Source organism: Elephas maximus, chromosome 4 (genome assembly GCF_024166365.1).
Source record: "Elephas maximus indicus isolate mEleMax1 chromosome 4, mEleMax1 primary haplotype, whole genome shotgun sequence".
Taxonomy (NCBI): Eukaryota; Metazoa; Chordata; class Mammalia; order Proboscidea; family Elephantidae; genus Elephas; species Elephas maximus.
The window spans coordinates 139,058,300-139,073,776 of NC_064822.1; the positions used below are offsets into that span (position 1 = coordinate 139,058,300).

The 15,477-nt window shown below is 38.7% G+C and overlaps 1 protein-coding gene across 4 annotated transcripts in view; it reads left to right on the forward strand.

Moving 5' to 3' along the window:
• The window catches only part of ZDHHC17 (zinc finger DHHC-type palmitoyltransferase 17), a 303,371-nt gene that overhangs the window by 170,336 nt on the left and 117,558 nt on the right, over window positions 1–15,477 (forward strand). The gene's annotated exons all lie outside the window — the stretch shown is intronic.

The following is a 15,477-nucleotide window of genomic DNA, read 5'->3' on the forward strand; positions in this document are numbered from 1 at the left end:
TGTTTGTTTTATTTGTGCTGTACCCTAAGGTCTAAAATAATGTCTATCATAGGGGCTAAATAAATGTATTTTCAATGACTGAATGAATGAATATAAACATACCTGGAAGAACAAGCAATAACTAATAAATAAACCATTGATCCTGATTAGCTTCTGAGGATGAGTTAAAATGTGGTAGGCATACTAATGGCTCCAAAGATATCCACATCCTAATCCCCATAACCTGTGACTGTATTTTATCACATGGCTAAGGAGGGAGCAGATGGAAAGGCTTGCTAATCAGCTGAACTGAAAATCAGGGAGAGTATCCTGGGTTTTCCAGGTGGGCCCACTGTAAACAAACACAAAAAAACACAAGGGTCCTTTAAAGTGGAAGAAGGTGGCGAAGAGGAGTCAGAGGGAGGTCTGACTACAGAACAGAGAACCAGATTGTTGGCAGCATGAGACAGGACTCTGCTCTAAGTTGCTGGATTTGAAGATGGTAGAAGGAGGCCAAGAGTCAAGGAAAGCAAATTCGAGAAGCTGCAAAAGGTAAGGGAATAGTTTCTCCCCTAGAGCCTTTAGAAAGGCATGCGCCATGCTGATACCTTCATCTCAGCCCAGTGGAAAGCCATGTCAGACTTCTAAGGTACAGAACTGGAAAATAAATTTGTGTTGTTTAAGCCACCAAATTTGTGTTAATTTGTTACAACAGCACCAGGGTTTCCACAACAGCAACAGAAAACAATATTCAGAATATGGCTTATTCTATCATTAAAGAGAAAAATGCTAGCTTACAATCCCCTCTCCAGCTGCTTACCCTTTGGTTTATTGGATATCACTTTAACTTTCATTGTCAAAATTAGTGAGATACTTCAAAAAACTAATTAGAATCTAACAATTTCAGAGCTAAATTTCTCAATTTATTATGCTGTATTAAGGTGTATGAAAAGCACAGTTTTTATTATTGCTAATAAATGACCTGGTCTGTTTAATTTCCCTTTCTCTCAAATAATTCTTGTCTATCCAGTTAAGACTATAATTGATTAAATAGTTTTAGAATAATAGAAAATAGAATATTGAATCAGCAGTGCTGTGTAATGTAAGGGAGGAGAGCGAATACTATTCTAAAACTCCGTTGCCATCACACATCATGTCAATTCCAACTCACGGCGACCCTATAGGTCAGAGTAGAACTGCCCCATAGGGTTTCCAAGGAGTGGCTGATGAATTCAAACTGCTGACCTTTTGGTTAGCCACCGAGCTCTTTAACCACTACACCACCAGGGCTCCTGATTACTATTAGCTATAATTATTGGCTTTGATTTGAGGAAAAATTGTAACCACTGAATCTCAGATTTATAATTGAATAGCAACCATTTACGAAGAATGAACTATCACTTCCTATATGATACCTAATCTTTAGGACAATCATACAAAGTAGGAATTATTGTCCCCATTTTACAAATGAGGAAATTGAGGCTCAGTTCAGGGATTGACTGTCCAAGTTCAAGTTAAAAAATTCAAACCTGTTGCTGTTGAGTCGATTCCAACTCATAGTGACCTTATAGGACAGGGTAGAACTGCCCCATAGAGTTTCCAAGGAGTGCTTGGTGGATTTGAGCTGCTGACCTTTTGCATTTAACTACTATGCCACCAGGGTCTCCTGGAGGCCCTATAGGAGTAAAACTGCCCCATAAGGTTTCCAAGGAGCAGCTGGTAGATTTGAATTGCCCATCTTTTGGTTAGCAGCTGTAGTTCTTAACTACTGTGCCTCCAGGGCTCCAAGTTCAAGTTAGGACTGCAAAATGTCCCACATTCCACACCAGTTAAAGCCATTATCTCTTAGAGTGGATTTACCCATCAGCATTTTTTTAAAGTGATTTCATATTTGACAACTCCTGATCTACAACCAGAGACATTATTTTTGGTAGTTCCTTTCTCGTATTTAGCTGGTTTATAGTAACACTTAAACCCATACAGTTACATGAGTGCGTATATTTTTTTAAATAGTTTATTTTGTGGATTCACTAGAAAGTTAGTTCTTTGAGGTTAGACACTGAATGAGATTCAGGTTCTCAAACTCCAGATTCATTTTAATGGCTGTTGTATTTGAGTCTGTTGGTGATATTTCCTATTTTTTTTTCAATTTATATATATATATATTTTCCATTCACAATTATTCTAATGCCGTCACTTTCTGTACCTTCTCTATATCACTAGTACATGTTTAAAGAAAGTCTTTCTAGTCTATTGCTATTAAGTTGTTCATGTTATACTAACATTGAGACAAAAGCACAGAAGCAGGAAAACCTTTTAAAATAAACTGTAAATACAGGAAATCCAAACAAAGACACTACCAGTCTTGTGATTTGAGTTCTTACAGAAATGTTACAAAACTCAGATCCCAAAAGGATTAGGCAGGAAATCTAAATAAATGAAATGGACCAGTGTTTGAAAAGAGAATGAAAGGGATAAGAAAGAAGATAGAATAACGGATGTTCATTGTTGCCGGATCTTCCAATGTTCCAAGAGAAGCCAGAATCAAGCTTTGTCTTTTTAAATGTCTCTACATATTTTTAACATCTGCTCAAAAAAAAATTAAAACAGTCATTCAAGTAAAACGCAACTGTGCTTAGAACTCAGCCCACTGGTCTCCGTTTTATATTTTAAGCACAGACACCATGTTGGAGACCCCACGAAGCTCACCTAGGCTAGTAGGGTGGCTGGTGGAGATACAGGGGCAAGCATTCCCAGGTGAGTCTCCTTGGAATACAGTCTTGATAAGAATGATAGCAGATGGTGCAATCCTAACTTACTCATTTATTCATTTCTTACTCTGGAGTGAAGAACACTTGCTTCCGGATATCAGTGATAAAAATAAAGATGATTTTATGTGAACCACCTTAGAGCATGATAGAACACACATTTTTTTTTTCCAAACATAAATTTGATCTTAAGAAGCCCTGGTGGCTCCGTGGTTAAAGCACTTGGCTGCAAACCCAAAAGTCAGCGGTTTGGCGGTTCCAACCCACCAGCTGCTCTGCAAAAGAAAGGTGTGGCAGTCTGCTTTCATAAAGATTTACAGCCTTGAAAACCCCATGGGGCAGTTCTACTCTGTCCTATAGAGTTAGAATCAACTCAAGGGCAGTGGGTTTTTGGTCTGGTAACTTTGATCTTATGACCAGGCATATGCTATAATGACTGAACAATACTTTAGTGGTGTAAACAATACTAAGTGATCCGTTTGACCTTACAGAACAAAACTTTGCACAGTCCTGTGGCATCTTTATGATTGTTGGTATATTTGTGTCCATTGTGTTCTGCATAGCCAATATTTAATAACAATATTGACCAGTAAAGAATTAGAGAATTAAGACTAATCCATGGCTAAGGAAGAGCTTGGAGGCCTGGTCATGCAGTGGTAAGAGCTATGACTGTTAACCATAAAGGCTGACAGTTCGAATCCACCAGACACTCCCTGGAAACCCTTTGGGACAGTTCTACTCTGTCCTATAGGGTCGTCATGAGTTGGAATTGACTCGAATGCACTAAGTCTTTTAAGGAAGAGCTCATGAACTGTAATAATAGTGGCTTTTGAGATATAACCAGGGTTGAGGGATCTGGTTTGTGAGTGAGCAAAGGGATGAGAGCCTAAGAAAACTGAATTCATGTCTTTGAGGGAAACTAGTAGAATTATTTAAAGAGGCTTTGATAAGGATGGGAGAATTTTAAAATTTCATTTTTACAAATATTTTTATCTCTTGCTTCATTCTAGTCGTAATCAAACTCAAAGTGGACATTACTTTTTTTTTTTTGTTGGCTCATTTGCAAAGCACTTGTAGACCAAATTCGCAGTTTCTCTCTGACTCTTCCCTTTTCCCCTTTCAGATTTCATTTCCTTTGTGTTAGATGCCTTGAATTACATGTAAGAGCACAGACTGGCTACATTTGATTAGTTCTCAAGTTTTGAAGCATGCTAGTGGAGTCACTTCAAGGGGCTGGATTACCCAATAAACAAGGTATGCACAGGTCCGGTTGTGCCTTCCCACCAATCTGCAGTGCACAGTTTCACCTGTCCCACACCATGTCAAAATATGGTGACACCCATGAGAAATTTCTCACCACAGATTAGCAAGTAAAACAATTAAACCCGTGTATAAAAAAAAAAAAAATTTTTTTTTTTTATACCTTGCTCAAGGCAGGCTGGTGCATACCATGCTTACTGGTTAATCCACTCCTGCCAGTGGCTAGGAGCATAAAGAATCTCTTCTTTTGTAAAAATTTGCTGAGCCACTAGCTTGCAAAATGGGATTTTTTTTCAATAAAAAATCTATTTCTATTTCAACTTCAATCCTCTGGTAGTTTCCTGAAGTCTGTTCATGGTAAACTCTTAATTCCTTAATAAAAGTAATATTCGAAAAGGTCAGTGTATTTTAGCTCCTTCTGTTAGCACAGTGGATAAGTGCTACAGCTGCTAACTAAAAGTTCAGCAGTTCGCATCTACCAGGCACTCCTTGGAAACTCTCTGGGGCATTTCTACCCTGTCCTGTAGGGTCCCTATGAGTTGTAATTGACTTGATGGCAACGGGTTTGGTTTTTGGTTTTCTGTTAGTTGTGGTGCAAATGATTTGTGTCCATCTACTTTTTTTTTTTTACTAACCTAAAGTTGGCTGTTTGAACCCACCTAGTGGTGGCATGCGAGAAAGGCCTGGCAATCTGCTTCTCTAAAGATTGCAGGCAAGAAAACCCTATGGAGCAGTTCTACTCCATAGCACAGGGGGTGGTGATGAGTTGGAATCAGCTCAACAGCAGAGGTTCTTTTTTTTTGTTTGTTTGTTATTATTTTAAAACACAGCAGCAAATGAAGTGGGGATAATAATCCCTCATTTTTTTTTTTTTTTAACATGATAGGTTTTTAATCCCTTCCTGCTATCAAATTCTGAGTGAGACCATCTCTCTGCAGTGTGGGTTAGTGATTTGGTCCAGGTCACACAGCTGGTGAATCGGAGTGCTGGACCATAACCCACATATCTTGACTTTCACTTTAATTGTAAGTCTTCTCACAATTTTCAAGGCATTTTCATATTTGGTCCTTTCAACAGTACTATGCAAAAGGCAGAGTAGGAATTCTCCCATTTTATGAAGGATTAAACCAGATCTCCAAAAGTAGAGAACACATACAAGGTCACGTAACTAGAAGCCAGAATTCTCCGTCATATTCAGAGCCTGTTAAAGGTTAAGAATGCCCAAGGCAGTTCCATTTCATTTCTTCGTTTTTTTAATATGCTTTTTAAAAACAGTTTTAGGTATACAGAAAAATTGTGTAGGAAGTACAGAGAGCTCCCATATACTTCTCTCCTACATAGTCTTCTATTACTAGCATGTTGCATTAGTTGGCATATTTGTTATGATTGACGAACCAATATTGATGCATTATTAACTAAAGTCCATAATCTACATTAGGGTTCACTTTTTGTGTTGTACAATTCAATGGGTTTTGACAAGTACATAATATCATGTATCCACTGTTACAGTATCATACAGAATAGTTTCACTGCCCTAAAAATGCCCTGTGTTCCACCTATTTATTTGTCCCCATTCCCCTTGAGCCCCTGGCAACCACTGATCTTTTCACTGTCTGTATAATTTTGCCCTTGCAGGAATGTCATATAGTTGGAATTATACCCTACTGTAGCTTTTTCAACAGGAACCCTGGTGGCACAGTGGTTAAAGCACTCAGCTGCTAACTTAAAGCTCAGCGGTTCAAACCTACCAGCCACTCTTCAGGAGAAAGATGTGGTAGTCTGCTTCCAAGTAAAGATTTACAGCCTTGGATAACCCTAAGGGGGCAGTTCTACTCTGTTCTATAGGGTTGCCATCAACTCGATGGCAATGGGTTTGGTTTGCGGTTTATTTTGTAGCTTTTTCAGACTGGCTTCTTTCACTTAACAATATGCACTTAAATAACCATTTCTTGAGACTCAATATTTTTTAAAATGAAGAATCAGAATCATATTTTATGTGTTTACATTTAACAAACCAACTCTTAATTCAGCCTCCACTCTCTCAAAAGAATAAGAATGAGCTTACCTGGAAATAAAGGCTACATTTTGGACTTTAGTGAAGATGAGGGCCAGGCCCAATTGTTTTGTGGATGAACCCTGGTATTGGTGGATAGGGATGGGAACCCTGAATCTTTGTCAGGGAAGGAAGTGAGAGATGGATAAACTGAAATATAGACTATAGTGCCTTTTATCTGAGACCATAGTGCCTGCCCATAGTTTAAAAAAAAAAGGATAAATAAAACTATAAATTTTTAAATAACTGGAATTTTTGACTTGTTTTACATAGTACTTTATTTAAGACTGTGGAAACCCTGGTGGTGTAGTGGTTAAGTGCTACGGCTGCTAACCAAAGGGTCGGCAGTTTGAATCCGCCACACGCTCTATGGAAACTCTATGGGCAGCTCTACTCTGTCCTGTAGGGTCGCTATGAGTCAGAATTGACTCGATGGCATTGGGTTGGGTTGGGTTGGGTTTTCTTTAAGACTGAGAGCATTTATCAAAAAATGAAGGTGTGGGTGGGTGCTAGGAACTGGCAGAGATTATTGGTTGTGGGTGCTGGGGGTTAGGTGAGAGCAGCTAAATTGCTCCTTGGCTCCCTCACCTGTTTTTGACTTAAAATAAATGAATCACCAGCACCGACTTCCTTCACAGAGAAGCAAGTGAAATCTCAGCCCAGACTTGTGATCTCTTCTGTTCTCCTCCCTTCCATTCATTCAAAAGGAGCACTTACTATGTTCTAGACCCTGGACCTATAAGCCCCTTTCTCATATGGGACTTAGAATTTAGTAGGGTAAGAAAGACAAACCAGACAACTTTGGATAAGGAATTAGTAGTTTCATAACAATTAAAACAGAGCAATGAGAAGGCTTAGGACTAGACATTATTTTCCCCAAATGTTCCTACTTTCCTGGATACCTCACTTATTCTTCTTACTGTAACAAAGCAATGGGCAGAGATAGTCAAATGTTTACCACCCCTTCCGGGTAAAGAAGCAGTGGTCTAAATAATACTAAACAATGCATGCTACGATTGACACATACACACACACAGATATAGACATGAAAAGCCAAAACCACACCCACTGCTGTCTCAACCCTATAGGACAGAGTAGAACTGCCCCACAGGGTTTCCAAGGCTGTAAGTTGTTATGGAAGCAGACTGCCACGTCTTTCTCATATGGAGCAACTGGTGGATTTGAACTGGTGACTCATTAACAGCAATAGAACAAAACTGGAGACTCGCTCAGGCAAGTAGTGGTTCAAAAAAGTTGCATTGGGAAGTTATACAAGTATTACATTGAAATCGCCATCGCTAAAACACTGTAAAAATTGTATTTTGTGATTATCTGTGATTTGAGGACCTTGTGGCACTTTCTTTTTACTAATCTCCAATGACAGCAAAACAACAGTCTTTAGGGAGCGATTTGAATTTTGGCAAGAACCAAAAATGTTTGTGGGCTGATTCTGGATTAAATCATTTTGATTTAGAAACAAGTATGAAGCAAATCTAAAAATGTTTCAACTGGGTGGTAGTTGTAGTAAATGTGTCTTGTTTTGAAGAAGACAGTAAGCATGGTTATTTTGAAGAAGTAAATTCAAAATTTTATTGGAATTAGTAAATTCAGATATATTTGCTATAAGTCTGTTTCATTCATGCAAAGCAACACTTATTCTTGGCTAGATTGACATAGATTTCTAGAGACCAGCAGTTAGTTGCATAGAGATTAGACATCACCAGTCCATTATTTTTAGTTCATTCTTGCTTTATTTCTAGGAAAGCCTGCTAGAAGAGAGATTCTGTATTTTTTATTGATGGTTCATTAAATGAAGAATTCTTTAAATTCCCTCCTAATCACCATCTCTGAGTTTTTCCAGATGAAGCTCCAGAGCCTAGGAGTATAGAGAAACTGCTAGAAAAATAATGGGTAGATTGTTACTATGGTGATTTCATCTCGATTATATGTATTCTCTAGAAGGACACTTTGCTAAAGGCTTGGAAAGAACTTGGGGGAAGCTCATGTCTGATTTTGAAACTCAGGGTATTTTTATTATGCTTATCACAAGTTACTCAAATAGCTTCAGGGGTTTTGTGTGTTTGTGTTTTAGTGTTTACAAAATCTTCCAGCTATTTTTAATCACTCGGTATTTATTTTGGACTCTAGTCTAGATTTTGTGCATTACTACAATTTTCCATTGGTCAGCTACTTCTGTGTTGTTGGCAATTTTTTCATGATTATGATCAGTTTAGGAGAGATGCATGGAGAACAACTCGGTCATTATTGGTGTTTTTGCTACTTAGTCTTTGTTTGATGGTTTTCCAGGACTGTTTTAGGAGACAGAACTTGCTATTGATGAACACGCCACTGAAATTAGTTTTTCCTAAATCACGGGAAAACCATTATTTTTTGATGTGAGATAGCTCTTTTAAGTGCTGGAATGTAGAATGTAAGGCTCCGACTACTGCTTTTTATTCTTTCAAAAGACTTTCACTTATGTTCTTTCTACAAAGTTCTGTGGGTGAGGCAGCTTATGTACAGTTTCTCTAGTTTTCAGATTAGGAAAAAAGGCTACATTTGCCTAGTGTCATGTGGTAAATTAATGGGAGACCAAGAATCCTAACTAACCCTCATTTGGCCATTTTACCATGTTTCTTACCTGTTAATATATCAAGAAAGCAATGATTGTGCCCATTGCTAGGGTTTTGATACTTGAGAAAAATAACACTTTGTCTCCCTCGCCTGTGCCAGGCCACAGCTACCAGCTCCTTTCCATCTCTGGCCACATAAAAAATCTCTGAGTCTCAGATTTCATGAGCTTCTTCTTATTTAAAGCATTGGCTCCTCTCTTGTCAGAGCCCTTATTATCTGTAATATGTATTTTGCCATGTGGTTTATATTTAGTATAGCTCTCTAGTATGCTATTTTAGGAAATCCTGGTAGCATAGTGGTTAAGAGCTATGGCTGCTAACCAAGAGGTCAGCGGTTTGAATCCACCAGGTGCTCCTTGGAAACCGTATGGGGCAGTTGTACTCTGTCCTGTAGGGTCGCTATGAGTCGGAATCGACTCAAGGGCAATGGGGTTATGCTATTTTAAGGAGCCCTGGTGGTGCAGTGATCAAGTGCTCAGCTGCTAACCCAGAGATTGACAGTTCGAATCCACCAGCTGGCCCGAGCAAAAAGATGCAAAGTTGGCTTCCGTAAGGATTAAACTCATTGTTGTAGAGTCTCAACACTGTGCTACCAGCGCTTCCCCTGTAAAGATTACAGCTTTGGAAACCCTATGGGGCAGTTCTGTTCTATCCTACAGGGTCACTGTCAACTGGAATTGATTCAAAAGCAATGAGTTTTAGTATGCTATTTTAATCTTATTTTTGTTGTTGTTGTTTCATGCATTTAACCCTAGCCTTGCAAATATAACAAGATTTTTAAAGGTAGGGACTGACACGTTCTTCCATGTGCATTCTTGAATTCAACTACCAATTTCATTTTTCCTCTTGGTTTTTAGAATTTGTCTTTGCATAATTTATATTAAAAGGAAGATTTTTCCCTCTTCCTTCTTATCAGTTAGTCATCTTTTCCTAAAGACAATCAGAAAGGACCACTGCCAGGTACTGGTTTCTTTTTATATCCCACACTGTTTATTTTTTCCCTAGTGAAAAGATCTTCTCTTGCCTCAAATTGATAATCTAGATTCAAATGGCGAAGCTTCAAATGACTATTATCAGGGCCAGCTGCATAATTTGTGGGGCCCAGTGCACAAATGAAAATGTGGGGCCCCTTACTGAAAAAGACAGGAGGAAAGTTCTGTTAAATGTACTAAATTATAAATACTTTATCTTATAATATTTTAAAATTTTATTTAAAATTATAAAACATAATAGGATGATTATGATATGAGTAACAATAAAAACTTATATATTGCAAAAAAATATTTTGGTGTCAAGTTTAACTAATACAATAATAATTATTATTGTGATACCTTGATTGATTGTAAGATTTTTTCTGGCTCACTATTCTGCAAATTCATTTATTAGGCTAGCAAAATGTATACTTTTAGCAATTTCAATTAATATAATTGAAACCAAATGCAAGATTGCAAATAGTTTTGATAATTTGTAATTTTTAGAAGAATCTTTCTGCTGATGGAACTCTTACTGAAGATGTTAATCATACTTTATAGGCTATGACAACATTGGGATACATTTTTGATAAATTATTTTGATATATTTTAGTACATTTAGAATTAATGATTCTTGGGGAATAATTTTTCTAAAAAGATTTAACTCTTCATACAAATCAGATTTGTGTAAGTCCGAATTTAATTTTAAGTAAGCTTATATAAAGGCATTTTAACGTTTCCGCTGGCATTTCCTGTAACTTGAGGAGGTTGTTCAAGAAACTGAAAGAAGATTCATGATATGTATATAATTTAAAATACCCATTTATGTACTGTTTTCAATTACAAAAAAATTAATTTTAAAATTGTCTTTGTTAATAATTGGTTCATGTGAAGCTCTATAAAATAAAACCATTTTAAAATTTAATTTCTATCTCTAAGTCTGTAGATAATTTCTTTGCAGTTTTAAAAACCCAGTGATTTTCAGGAGTTTTCAAAACCAGACATTCTAAACTCTTTGAAGAATTTTCACAGCTCCCTGATATGCTTTATTGCCATGTCCATGTGTATGCTTCTGTTTTGTAATAATTCACTGACAGAATTTACTGCCTGTGTGTGGGCAATTAGGTGCCAGTGTCCCAGCCAGAGGGAGACATAATGTTTGTGCAGACATGGCAAGGATGGGCTTCAGGGACAGATGCTTAAGCCGGCCTGTTATTGCTGGCTCTGGCGCTGTCCCCGCACAAAACCTTTTCTCTCTTCTGCAACCATTGCCACTGCAGCCACCGCTTCTGCTGCTGCTGTTGCTGTAGCCATTCTGGGACTAGGTCCCCGCCTGACTATCCTTTGGACCCTGTTGCACCTTGGACTGTCCTGAGACTGCTCTGCATGCCCGTCACTGGCTGTGACTGTGATCTGAGCCCTCGTGTGATGGACTGCAGCCAAATCCACAGTCACATGCACACATGCTGCCCAGTGTATGTCCTCTGCTCACGTGCATGCTCCATCATCCCATCAGGCCTCACTATGAAACACAAATTCAAATATAAAATATTAAGAATTTTAAGACAGCAGAACAGTATTGAACTAAGAGCAGGCCCTGAGCAAAAGCACAGATTGCATGCCCATGAAGCCAGCCCTGACCTGTGTGCCTTTTTGAGCATTTGCTCCAGCCCCCAAACCAAAGATGAAGTGACAAAGTGAGAACTTGTCAGTCTCCATTGCTTTACCTGGTTTTGTGATACTGTTCAACACTAACCCCACCCACCTTTTTTTCCAAACCTGCCCCAGCAGTGTTTATTGTCCCTACTCTGGGATACCATCTACCTTCTTTCATCTACTAACAGTGCTTGCTTTGAGTGTTCTGCTTGCTCTTTATCAGCTAGTACTATACACCGACTTTCTTCTTTCTCAGTTTCCTTGTGCTGCCCTAAGTAAGAAATACCTCAAGTGGATACTTTAAAGAACAGGAATTTATTTTCTCACAGTTTTGCAGGCTAGAAGGCAAATCAGGACATTGGCTCTAGGGGAGGGTTCTTCTTTGTTGGTAGCCCTGGGCGCTCCTTGGCGCTCCTTGGCGCTCCTTGGCACTCCTTGGCGCTCCTTGGCGCTCCTTGGCGCTGCTTGGCGCTCCTTGGCGCTCCTTGGCTGCTTATAGATGTATCTTTACATTGTACCTGTTTTCCCCATGAGTGTGTGCGTCTGTTCTCCCTTTTATAAGAAACCATTATGAAGGCATTAGGTTTAGGACCTACCCTACTCTAGAATGACCTCATTAATATAAGAAAACCCCTATTTCCAAACAGGGTCATATTTATAGGTGGAGGGGTTAGAACTTCCACCTGTATTTCAGGAGGGATGCAATTCAATTCAATTTCATTCCCCTTTATTCCTCATTCCTGATGCCTGGAATCACTTTGCAAATAAACTACTTGCATGCATTTCTTTGTCTCAGGCTCTGCTTTTAGGAGAACCCAAAACCCAACAGTAAGGGTTTCAAAATGTGTTTTTTAATGGGACTAATTTTACTCACTAGTTGACTAACAATGCCCATGGTCCAATCTTTAGATACCAACATTTATTTATTCACTCATCTACTCCCTCTCTCACCTGCCCGCTCGCTCGCTCGTTTGCTCGCCCGCTCGCTTATTGCTCACTCACTCAATCAACATATATTCATTGAACACATAACTCTGTGCCAGGCACACTATACCGGGAAACAAAACACAAAACTCCTGCTTTGGGGTGCTGACGGTGATAGGTGTTATGGAGAGAAATAAAGCAGGGAAGTGGGAGTATGATTTGAAATAGGGTGTGCCTTCAGTGAACAAAGACTTAAAGGATGGGAGTGAGTAATGCTGAGGCCTGAGGGAAGAGGGTACCAATCAAATGGATGGGCAAGTGTAAAAACCCTGAAGTGAGAGTAAGCCTGACTGTGCTATGGAAGCAGCCTGGAGGCCAGCATGCCTGGAGGGCAGTGGTTGAGGGCAGATGGTGGGAGATGAGGTCAGAGAAGCAACGAGAGGCCAGATGGAGAAGAGCCTTGCAGGATGCTATCAGGGCTTAGGTGTTTACTTTGCAGGTTGTCTGCAAAGGGTGGTATAATCTGTCTTATGTTCCAGATACAACAGAGTCTTGCATGTAAAAGCCATCTTAATTGGGTGCAACAAACACAACTTTCTGAATCCTTTGTCCTAGCTTTCAAAAAAATTTTAAGCAGGCCTTTCTAAATTCTTTGTTCAGTAAGATGTTGAAACTTTACTCCCAACGTTGGTATGAACCTTTTTGATTTCATGATTAAAAATGCTCTTTGAAACATTGTATTTATTTTTATTTAGCCAGAAATGTAAATTACATATGCTATTGTCTTTATTCCAAAGAGCTCTTTTGTTTACTGTTGAAATATTTTAAGGGCATCAATCATTGCTTGCATTCTTTGAAAACTAGCTTGTGATGTCGTACACATAATTATTCTCCTTGTTTGAAAATGCATACTTTCCACCCATTTGGATTTGCATTTTGATTTTCTTTTCTTTGTCTTACAATCAAATATCATTTTCTTGTTAGCCAAGTATGTAAGTGAAATTTAAACTGAACTATATTCATTAAGAGGCATGGCATGAATATAACATGAAATTTTATGTGGAGCCAATTTTTCTCTGCCATGATTCAGTCAGGATAGCATAAAATTAGTTTTCTGGGTCTTTAGTCAATAGTGTTTCTGTTCAAACTTTTGAAGAGCATCTGAAATAAACTCAGTGAATCATTCAGAGGAGGTGACTTTCCCAGAACTCTAAAGGAGTGCTGACAACAAGCAATGGACAAATACTCATATCCAAGTAGGGACAATTCCACCTGTACCACTTACTCCCCCCGCCCCGCCACCTATTCTTGCCTAACTTTCTGTTCCTTTTTTTTTTTTTCTTTAATGCTTCTGGTCCTTCTTTCCTTATAGACTGCTCCCGTCCACCAAGCCACTCAACCCTTAAAAGTCCTTCACCAGTTGCATCTAGGAGAGGAATGGGTCTAGATTACAGGCTGGTCAGGTTGTTCCAGCTCTGCTTGTTCTCCCACCAAAAGCCTTGTCTAAATGCTAGTGACATGTTTCCCAGTGACCAGAGAACTTTCCTACAAGAACAAGATGTTCTTCTCACTGGGCCAGATTAATGACCTGTCAAATCTGCAGTGCAGAACACTTTGAAGAGGGCATAAAAGTAACTCATGCACTTCAACAATTATTCTGCAGTGTAGCAATTGAAAATTAATTCTGTTCTTAGCACTCACTACTCTCAATTCCACCAGGGCAGGGGTCTTTGTTGTTTGTTCTTGTTTCCCCAGCATTAAATTTAATACTTGAAACTTGTCAGCACTCTATGAATATTTGTCAAATAAAGGAATAAAAGGACAATAAACAAGCTTTGTGCAGAGTACTGTGGTATTTTTAAGTCATAATATTTGTTTATCAAAGATCTATCTGATCAGAGTAAAGTGATTTAGAAATTGACTTAGATGAGTTGTTGAATATGTTGGCTGATGTCTGCCAAAAAGAACATATTAGTACCAAATTTGCCTGAACCTAGTCACTGCTAGCAAATGGCCTTCAGGTGGATTGAATTAAGTCATTCTATGCAATGAAATCCATTGCTGTCCAGTCAATTCCAACTCATAGCAACCCTATATGACAGAGTAGATCTGTCCCATAGGGTTTCCAAGGAGCAACTGGTGATAAGAACTTCTGACCTTTTGGTTAGCAGCTGAATGCTTAACCACTGCGCCATTCAAATTTATTGTTATATGGAGGGACATTTCGTAATTAATTCATATCAGTGAGCTGATAGGAATGGAGTCCTATTTAAAATGAAGCATTTTACTGATATTGTAGCATAGTACATGTCTGTTATTTTCTCCCTAGATAAGCCATTGATTGTTGCTGTAATTGTACCTTGATTTGGTTCAAGTGCCAGCAGTTGTGTTAACTGTTCCCTACTCCAGCAAACATATGTGATTCAAGCTCAGCCAATTAGAATATCACATTCCTTGGGTCACAGTTACTGGAATAGGGATGAACACATAAGTCAATAAATTCCAATGATACATCTGTTAAGACAATGGGAAAGACTTTTCTTTCCCTTTGCCCCAGATTATAGTTATGAGAATATTGGCTTTTGCTCTGTTGCCCCCACAAGGGAACAGTCTGTTTGATAATGGAGCTAACATGGAAGAAGTGGAGTTGAGAGACTGAGAAAAACAGGGCCGAAATAGGGTCCTGGTGATATCATTTAAATCTTTGATCATGTTAGGCTTGCAGTCATGCTTATCTCTAGACTTTCCTATACCAAACCAAACTCAGTGCTGTCGAGTCAATTCCCAGTCATAGCGACCCTATAGGACAGAGTAGAACTGCCCCGCAGAGTTTCCAAGGAGCGCCTGGCGGATTCGAACTGCCGACCCTTTTGGTTAGCAGCCGTAGCACTTAACCACTATGCAACCAGGGTTTCCCTTTCCTATAATCTGAGCCAATAAATTCAATATTTATCCAAGCCAGTTTATGTTGGGTTTTTGATCCTTTGAGATCTAAAGAGTTTTAAGTAATGCACATGATTAAGGGACCTGCTATTAATCTTACCAGGAATTTTTTGCTTCTATTTCCCCACTAGCTTTTTAAAAATTGCCAGCTTTTAGTTCTGGTGATCTTCTTTTGTTCCATTGTTTTCTGTTATTAATTTCTGTTCTTAACTTTATTATTTCATTTCTTGTACTTCCATTGACTATACTGTTGTACTTTTTTTTTTTAACTTTATGTTGGAAGCTTACTC